Raw genomic sequence first — 9,611 nt, forward strand, 5'->3', positions numbered from 1 at the left:
TTAGATTTGTCTTAGTATTTATTTTATTAATATGTACTTATTATAATTTTTACAAATACAAAACTAAAGATATATGTCCTCAAAGCTGTGCATTGACATGCGTGAAAAGTGTAAGTGTGTAGATTAAAATGAAACGGATGGAGTAATATAATTTCACCACAAGAGTGATATTTGATCTTGATTGCTCAAAGATCAAGCTAAGGCAATATTCTGTACTTAGAGCAACTTTAATGATTAGCTAAAATAATACTCCCTCCGTCCCATAATATAGTGCTTGCTTCATTTTTGGTGGGTCAAAATTTAAAATCTTTGACCGAATATTCTCATTTGTATATATAAAAAAAAAAACATATTCATGTGGGATCTTGTTAGATTCGTCTCAATGTGTAGTTTCATAATATCAACTTTTTATATTTTTTATTAATACGGAATTGAAGATATTAAAGGTCAAAGTTACGTCTTGGAGACCGGGTAAAAAAGAAACAAACACTATATTATGGGACGGAGGGAGTACTTGGTTAAAGATGTCACATCATCTTCCTTAACTAGTTCTATATTTGGCCAACTTTGATTTACCTAAAGTATTTTGTTGCTTAAGTAGGTCCTACAATCACCTTTTCCTTTTGCTTATATATAAATTATTACTTATTGAAAAGTTATTTGTTGTGTAGGACCCAACATTTTGACTAAGCCAATTTACTCTATAGAATCAATTTGTTTAGCAAAACAAAACTCCATTTTGACTTCAATGGTTAAGCAACTAGCTAGTTATTTTGTAAAATTGCTAGTAAATCCTTTTGCACTATTGGAGCTGCAAGTTCACGACTAACTTTTCCCTCCTTATCTCAGCCCTCCTTTTTTCTTGACTTTGTGCTTAATACCTGATTCTGTGGTTAACGTGAACTAATCAACCATATATATCTGACCAATCTATAATATAATTATAGCAATAACATACAGGAGAAAATTAACAAGTATTTCAGCCATGTCTTCTCTTTACTTTCTTTGTACTCTTTCTCGCTTAATGAGTAATATAGAAATTGTCCAGTGGAACTGTTCATGATAGCAGACTCTTTCTTGAATACATTCTTAATCTCCAATATACAAATTAAAACCATAGATTTCTAGCAATCCCATATAAATATTACCAAAAGAATTTGCATGCAATTGCAGTAATAATTAGAACAAAACACATGCCTCACCATCTGTTTTTCATGTCGAGCATCAATCTAATGATCATTCTCAATCTACTAATTATACTTCCAAAACATGTCACTTCTTCAACCAACCCTCATTACGTGCACCATCACTGCGCTAGGATCGACAACAATTACACCACAGGCAGCATGTTCGAATCAAACCTTAACGACACCCTCGTCAGCATCCTCCCAACCAACGCCTCTCTTACAGGCTTCTCAAACTTTGCCATTGGCGAAGGCATCGACCAACTCTATGCTCTCTCATACTGCAGAGGCGACATCAAAGGTCAAGACTGTCGCAACTGCTTTGAGGTTGCAGGGGAGACAATCCTGCAGCGATGCCACCTTTTAAAGGCAGGCATTATATGGTACGAAGAATGCACCTTGCACTACTCTAATCAAAGTACTATATTTTCAGCCGATGAAGTGACTCCAAACCATCGTAAATACAATTTCTCTAGCGATCTAAAGAGTCTTGATCAACATAAAAAGGAATTTGAGAGCTTGATGAATGGACTTATTGTAGAGGCTGCTGATTTTGATCATCGCGGAATGCTTCAAGGTTTTGCTATAGGGGAAACTTCGCTTAAATCAGCATCTCAAAACATGATATTGAGTGGTCTTGTTCAGTGTAGGCCTGATATAGTTGGTGTTCGTTGTGAGACATGCTTGAGATTAGCGCTTAAGCAAATGGATGGATGGTCTACTACGATGATATATCTTCCTAATTGCAACTTGAGGTTCGACTTGTATCCCTTGCAAATTAGTCCTCCAACCTCATTAGGTAATTAAACTCTTACTCGCAGACTATTTGATTTTGAAAAAAACTACTAGTTATACTGATTTCTCTGTTTCTTTATATAATTTGCAAAATAAACATGAATTTAATACTTTGCAATGCACAAATGACATGAAATTTAATCATTAGTATCTCCAATATTTCTGAACATAAACTGAGATGAATTTATCAACATTTTACATGCTATAGTTTTTGTTAACATATTAACGGAAACATTGCAATCAATGTTAGCAATAGTACACAAATAATACAAACCTCAAAGTGTTACGATTAAAAAGAAAGTGAAATTTCAACACTATTCGTTTTCTGCTGCAGGAGGACGTGGAAACTCTGTCCCTCTTAAAGTTGTTGTTCCTGTGGTGGTGGTTGTTAGTGTTGTGTTCGTCTGTTGTATCGTTTGTCTAATCATTTGTCGTAGACGAAATCAACGGCAAAGACAGGAAGCTATCACTGCTGATCAGGAGGTGCAATACAAGCCTGAAAACGAAGGCGAATCATCACCTTCTGTTGGTGTTCCATTTCAGAAAACCCAAAATTTTGATTCCAATGATTTTCCTGAACCAAGTGCACCACCACTCCCTAAAGGCATGTCAATTGACCAAGCTAATGGGGGTCTTTTTACTCCTTGATTGCGTCTAAAAATCTAAGTTTGCGAGTTTTGATTAGTCCACTTTTACTATGAGTCATATGTAATTAGTTTACTATTTTACTAGGCTTTGTTGCTAATTCTAAATTTCTAATGTTTGTTCCTTCCAGGTTAACAAATGTGAATATAATACACCGTCCTTAGTACAGGCTTACAGCCCTAAAAGTTAGCATTGTTGTTTCCCAAAAAAAAAAAAAAAGTTAGCATAGTTTTTGTATTAATCCTACTTGTTTCAACTTTCAACAATTATATAGTAGTACAAATTTTAATATTTTTTTTAGAAAAAAAAAAATTGGTAAGAAGAAATCTTTTGGACTGCCCTCGCACAGGGCCCCCACTCAAAAGCCCATTACAAGTCAGACACCTCCCAACCCCCAACCCTCCTTAAATCTCAAGCAAATGTTTGGGGGTAGGAATTGAACTCTAGACATTTCTAGGGAAGATGGGAAAACTCACCACTTGAGCCAACCCCAATTCCTATACAAATTCTAATATGGTAATCAAAGATTAGGTTCCATATTTTCGAATTAATTTAATTGCATAGGAAAATTAGGAAAATGGCTTTATTTATAGGAATTTAAGATCAAGAATAGATAACTACTCATGAAAGTCAGTATAGGATGATACATATTTGGACTACAAAAACCAAGGATTCTTGGGTCCAATAGTATGGCTTCTTATCTCCTACATGGGAGACAAAGGTTCAAATCTTGGTAGAAGCAAAAATTTAAATATTGTTGAAGAGAGAGTTATGGCATGTTGGGACTTTGGGTGTAGGGTTGGTTCTAGAATGTTGGAGGCTCTATGCATATTCTTAAAATGGGCCCATTTCTCCACTTTTTTTTTTCAAAAAAATTGTTTTTGTTAACATAAAAAAATACTTCACTATATATAGAGTGAATGTCAAATTACATGATACAACTATTAGAAAACATAATTCGTCGATATTTACTTAAAAAGTGACATATGAATGGACAAAAAAACTAGGATATAAATTTTGGAAAAATATGTATGAAATTTGAAAAGGGGAAGTATTAATGATTATGATGGAAATAAATGAGGGAAGATGAGAAAAATGAGGGTGAGAGAAAATTGGCCACAAATCAAGGTGAGGGTAAGATAAATTTTAGAAAGTTGTAACCCTTTCCAAAAAAAGCATTATTAAGATTTGACCTCTTAACCTCTAACATTTAGGGCCCTTCCAGTCACCGCTGGTCAAAATCAATATTTCTGCTTCTAAATCATAACAAATAAGAATATATAAAAAAAATTAGGGGGCCCTGCGCATTCGATCATCCAACGCAGATTAAGCCCCGTCCTTGTCTGGGTGAGTGACCCTATGCGATGCCATGGGGTTCCCGAAAGGACCCAAATATATGTATATATATATATATATATAGATAGATACATTCTTTTTTGTAAAGATAAATACTCATGTAGTCATGGTACAAAAAAGTGGGATAGAAGATTTGGACTCTTTATGTGGAAAAAAAAAATCTTAAGAATTCATGAGATGAGAGAGAATCCTAAGGTGCTAATGCTCTCTAGAGAGAGAAACCCCAAAACAAGAAAACAGAAAAAGAAAAAACTAAAGCCTACTCCTATGCGTATCCCTTTGTTTTCCTCTTAAAGATCCTCCTCCTTTCCTTCATCGTTGCAACCCTTTCGCCTTCCTCCCAAACAGATCCCTCCAAATTTCATAATTGCCGCCCTAAATCTGACTCTAATTGCCCTACCAACTCGTCTCTTCCCAAGATCCCCAAATCTTTAATCCCCCTGCTCAACCGAATTTTAAATTGCTTAATGGGTCTTGCTGCTAATATCAGCAGTAATGATTTCAAATCGGCGGACAAAATAGTGTATCGCTTTTCTTGCCTCGAGATGCCGCGAAAATTAGCCTATTTTACACCAAGAACTCTTATTGAATTAATCTCCCTCCCCAATTAAATTACAATGATGCCCATCATTAAGGCAATACTAATCCTCTCTCACCTCTGCCAAGGAGCTACAATTAACACGCCACCCCCAGGGAAGTTCTTCTTTCTCTCTCTTCGTATCCTCTCTTCTGAATTACTCTCTCTGCTTTATTTTTCTTGGTTTTTCTACATGATGCTTCCCCTTTCCTCTTTTCTCCTTTTTGGTGGTTTTTCAAAATTGACTGCCTTAAGCAATATCATAGATTTCTCTTCCCCTCCCCTCTTCTCTCGAACTATGCTTATCCCTCTGATGATTTTATCTTTCTTGCACTACACTCCTCTTTGCCTCACCCATCAATATGGCCTCTATAAATACCCCTCTTTTTCTGCCCCCTTTCTTTCATCCCCTCATTCTAAACACTCCTTCTGCTCTAACTTCTCTCTCTTTGCTTACTGCCATCTTCCTTTACCTCCCATGTCGGTTACTCCTCCTCTTAACTATGCCGCTGTCGTCAAATCCCCTAACCCTTCACATTCCATTCCCCTTAACGATAATAGGACCTCACTACCTCCAACTGCCCCTTTGGATCACAGTGCTAGTCCGCCCATCACCCCTACCCTCACCATTCCCCAACCAATGGGCCATAACAGTGACTGTGCATCTTCCTCTCCCCTCCCATCAAGGAACACAAGTCCTTCTCTCACAGACCTTCCACATTCACCTTCCCCAAGTGTGACTGTCGCAGCACCCACAATAGAAAACGGCACCCTTGAAAAACTTTTGTCCTCCTGTTTCTTCGAAAAAGTGTGGGGAAATTCTATCCCTACTACTGCTATCAGTAATCGCCTTAAGCGCGATTGGAAATTCATCCATGGTGAAGTCTCTTTTCACCACCTAGCCAACGGGTGGTTTCTCATCTTCTTTTCCGACCCTCTTGATCGGGCTGATGTCTGGGATAGGAGACCTTGGATCGTCCAAGGTCTCAACTTTGTCCTCCTGCCTTGGCGGCAGTTTTTTAAACCATTTTTTACCCGTATAACTCACGTTGATCAATGGGTTAAAATTCCATTCCTGCCTATTGAATTCTGGTCCTGGACCCACTTAGCCACCCTCACCCAAAAGATCGGTCACCTCATCAAGCTCGACTGCTTCACTCTTCAAAATGATGAGAAAGGTCAGTTTGCGCGCGTTTGTCTCAACATCAACATAACCAAGCCTGTGCCAAGGTCCCTCACCATGACTGTTGAAAATGACTCCCATGAGTTCTTCCTCTCTTATGAGGGAGTTCACGAGGTATGTCCTCTTTGTTGTGCGAAAGATCATTTTCTAAACACTTGCCCTAAAAAGCCTGAACCTTGTATTGAGCTGGTGGTAGCTCAGATGGAAGCTACTAATATCAACCCGACTACCAACCAACCCTCCCATAATTGGATTTTGGTTAAACCTCAAAGGTGTCAACGTTTCCATCGCTCTTTCCCTTATCGTGGTCCCAAAAACTTCCCTACTCAGCCTTCCCAACCTGCTATTTTACCTAGCCCCATCACTGACCAATCCCTCTGTTGCCATGAAACCCTCCCCCATCACCATCCCCAGCCCCTCCTCCTTCCAATCTTCCTCTCACCAATGCTTTTGCTACTCTTGCGGACTTTCAAATCTCATGTGACGAAGACCTACAGCTCAACCCCTCCCCCTCAGGATGATCATGATCCTTTGGAGAATCTCAGTGACCCACGTGAAGATGACCTCGACGAAGAGTTTCTCCAGGCTTTGGGGGTGATTCACCACAATCCTCACATCACCTTCGATGCTGACATGACTCATCTGGACTCTGACCATGACACTCACTCTGCTCAAGAGCCATCTGACACACCTAAGAGGCACAAGAGGGAGCTTTATGAACTGGCTCAGTCCTCTTCCTCCTCCACTCCATGATTCTGCCATCTAATTTATTTCGCTTACGTACCATGAGGGTATTTTTTGGGTTACTCTTGTTTTTGTCTAGCATTTGTGATCTTCAATGTATTAATTATAAAACTAGACCCCTTCATTTGTATGTCAGTTGCCCCCTTCCCAGAATTTTAAGATGTTCCAACGTCTTAGGGGGTTTTATTATGTTCTTTAGTTCCAACTGTACTATGTTTTATTCCTCTATTAATTACAAATGTTGGTTCGTTTATGATTGTGTTTCTATATGCTCTCATTATGTAATGCTACATCCATCCCTCTTCTACTCTACGTTTCATCCTTTTGTTTTCCAGGAACATTTCTTTCGCTTGTCGCCACCAAACATCTCTTCGCCTCAAAGCTTTGTCCATTTGGTAATCATCTTTTCTGAATTTAAATTCTTATTAACGATCTATATATGGACTCGAGTGTTTCTTCACTCGCTAATGACTCGAGTGCTCCATCACTCGCAATGCTCTCAGGGTTTTTACCCCATCTCAGTTTCTTTAGTTTCGAACTGCTATCTTTCTTGTAACAGGATTCCTCAATCCTCAAGTAGGCCAAAAATGGTGTCTATGACCGCTTTCGCAAAGCGTCAGGGTTATCAAAGTTTTGTGAATCTTGGCCCACTTTTAAGGCCCAAAGGACCTGATGGTGTGTATTTTGCACTTCCTAGAAATCTTAAAATGGGCTGCTGGGCACGTCTGAAAACGGGCCTTCGTACTAGTAATAATATTATGCCCCTCCAATTTGTTTTTTAAAATGAAAATCCTCGCATGGAATATACAAGAGGGAAAAAAGCCCAACGCTCTAGCTGAATTAATTTATTTAAAAAATAAATTCCACCCCGACATTATCTTCATTTTTGAGACTCTTACTAATTCACGCAATAGCAATAAAATTTTAAACGCTTTACATTTTGACAAAAAATTGATCATTGACCCTGTTAATCATTGTGGAGGTATTTGGGTGTGTTGGAACAACAAAAACATCATCCTAAACACTCAGGTCCATACATCTCGTTACGCCAACCTAACAGTTACTTACAAACCCAATGTTAAAACGTATTGCATCCTTGGCATATACTGCCCAGCCAAGGAACAAGAAAAGGACGCCTTATGGGAGCACCTATCTAACGAGCTACAGAATATTTCCTCCCCATGGATCTTACTAGGACTCTTTAATGAAATGCTAACTTGTCATGATAAACTTGGGGGACGACCTCTGCTCCCTTTTCAATTAAAAAGATTACCCCGCCTAATGAACAATACAAATGCAATTGACATACCCTGTTTACAAAAATCTTTTTCCTGGAAAAGCAATTTACCAGCTCACTCTATCTATGAACGGCTTGATAGAGCAATCGCACATCAGACGTTTAGGGATGACTTCCCGGATGGTACTATCTCTTACGGCAATTTCTCGGTGTTTGATCATGCCTCAATGTTCTACTCTTCCAATGACATTCCTAAACCAACTCCCACCTTGTTCCGGTACCAGAACTTCTGGGCCCTCGAAAGAAAGTCTCATGCAATAGTCAAAACACATTGGAACAATAACCTCACAGGGTCACGAATTTTTCACGTCCAATGACGACTCTCCCGTATTAAATCAGCATTAAAAACATGGGCAAAACAAAAGTTTCATCACACTCATAACAAATTGCTTGCCAATGAAACCACTATACAAGAACTGCAAAACCGCCTATGGCTCCAACCTTTTTACTCGATCCTCATAAATCATATTGGTCGGTTGATTAAACAAATGGAGAAACTTCTTCTCTATGGGCAACGTCACTGGGAGACTTTGAGTCGAAAAACCTGGTTACCCCAAGGAGACCGTAACTCCCGATTTTTTCACAATAGAATGAAGAAAAAGGTGGCCTCCACTACTATCTACAGATTCAAAAATGACCTAAATAATTGGGTTGACTCTCACAAAGATATAGCCGACATTATAAATCTCTCATTCAAAAAACGATTCACCTCTACAGCTGATCCCCATAGAAGAATTGATCTAAGCCACATCTCCCCCTTTGTCTCTAACATGGACACAATTAACCTTCTCGCTCCTGTCTCTAAAAAGGAGATACAAGACGCTTTCAATGACATCAACCCAAATAAAACCCCGGGGTCTGATGGGTTTGGGAGTCAATTTTACCAAGCCTATTGGCCTCTGATTGAACATGATGTATGCCTTGCTATCCAAAGCTTCTTCCACCATGGAAAGCTCCCCCCTCTTTGAATCACACTGTTATAACGTTAATACCAAAAATTGACCACCCCGAAAACCCTAATCATTTCCGGCCTATCAGTCTTATTAACACCATATACAAAGCCATCTCCAAAATCCCAGTACAACGCCTCGCCCCTATTTTAGCAAGGGAAATTTCACCTCTACATAATGCATTCACACTGGATGGTTCCATACATAACAATGTTCTGATCGTTCAAGAAATTCTAAACGTTTTTCAAAAATCGCAAAATAAAACAGGTTGGTGTGCCCTAAAATTAGATATGGAAAAAGCTTACGATCGTATAGAATGGGATTTCCTCTGGAAATTATTGGACTCCTATGGATTCCCGCCCCCCCCCCCAATGGGTCTCATGGATCAAAGAATGCATTACTAACGTCTCCTGCTCTATCAAGGTTAACGGCCAAACCTCTCCATGGTTTAAACCTTCAAAAGGCCTGCGTCAAGGAGACCCTCTCTCCTCGTATTTGTTCATTCTCTGTATGGATGCTTTCATAAGAAAGCTCATGCTTGCTTCCCATAACCCTAAATCTGGGATTGGTTTGAAACTTTCCCCTAAAGGAACCCCTCTAGTAGAAAAATAACGATTTGCGTCTCCCCAAGTGCGTCGCACTAAAACGGAAACGACGGAAAATGTGAATTTGCGTCACATGGGAGCCAGAGTGCGACGCAAAATAACTGCTCACAAGCACCAGAAACGAGCCATATGCGTCAGATCCAGATGAAGTGTGACGTATATAGCTTATGTGCGTCGCACGCTAAGGTCCATCCGACGCGCATCGCTGCATCCAGTTAAGAAATTTGAAGCCCGATTTGCGTTGCACTTAATTAAGGTGCGTTGCTAAAGGCTAA

The sequence above is a fragment of the Beta vulgaris genome, chromosome 6 (genome assembly GCF_026745355.1).
Source record: "Beta vulgaris subsp. vulgaris cultivar EL10 chromosome 6, EL10.2, whole genome shotgun sequence".
In the NCBI taxonomy this organism is placed as follows: domain Eukaryota; kingdom Viridiplantae; phylum Streptophyta; class Magnoliopsida; order Caryophyllales; family Amaranthaceae; genus Beta; species Beta vulgaris.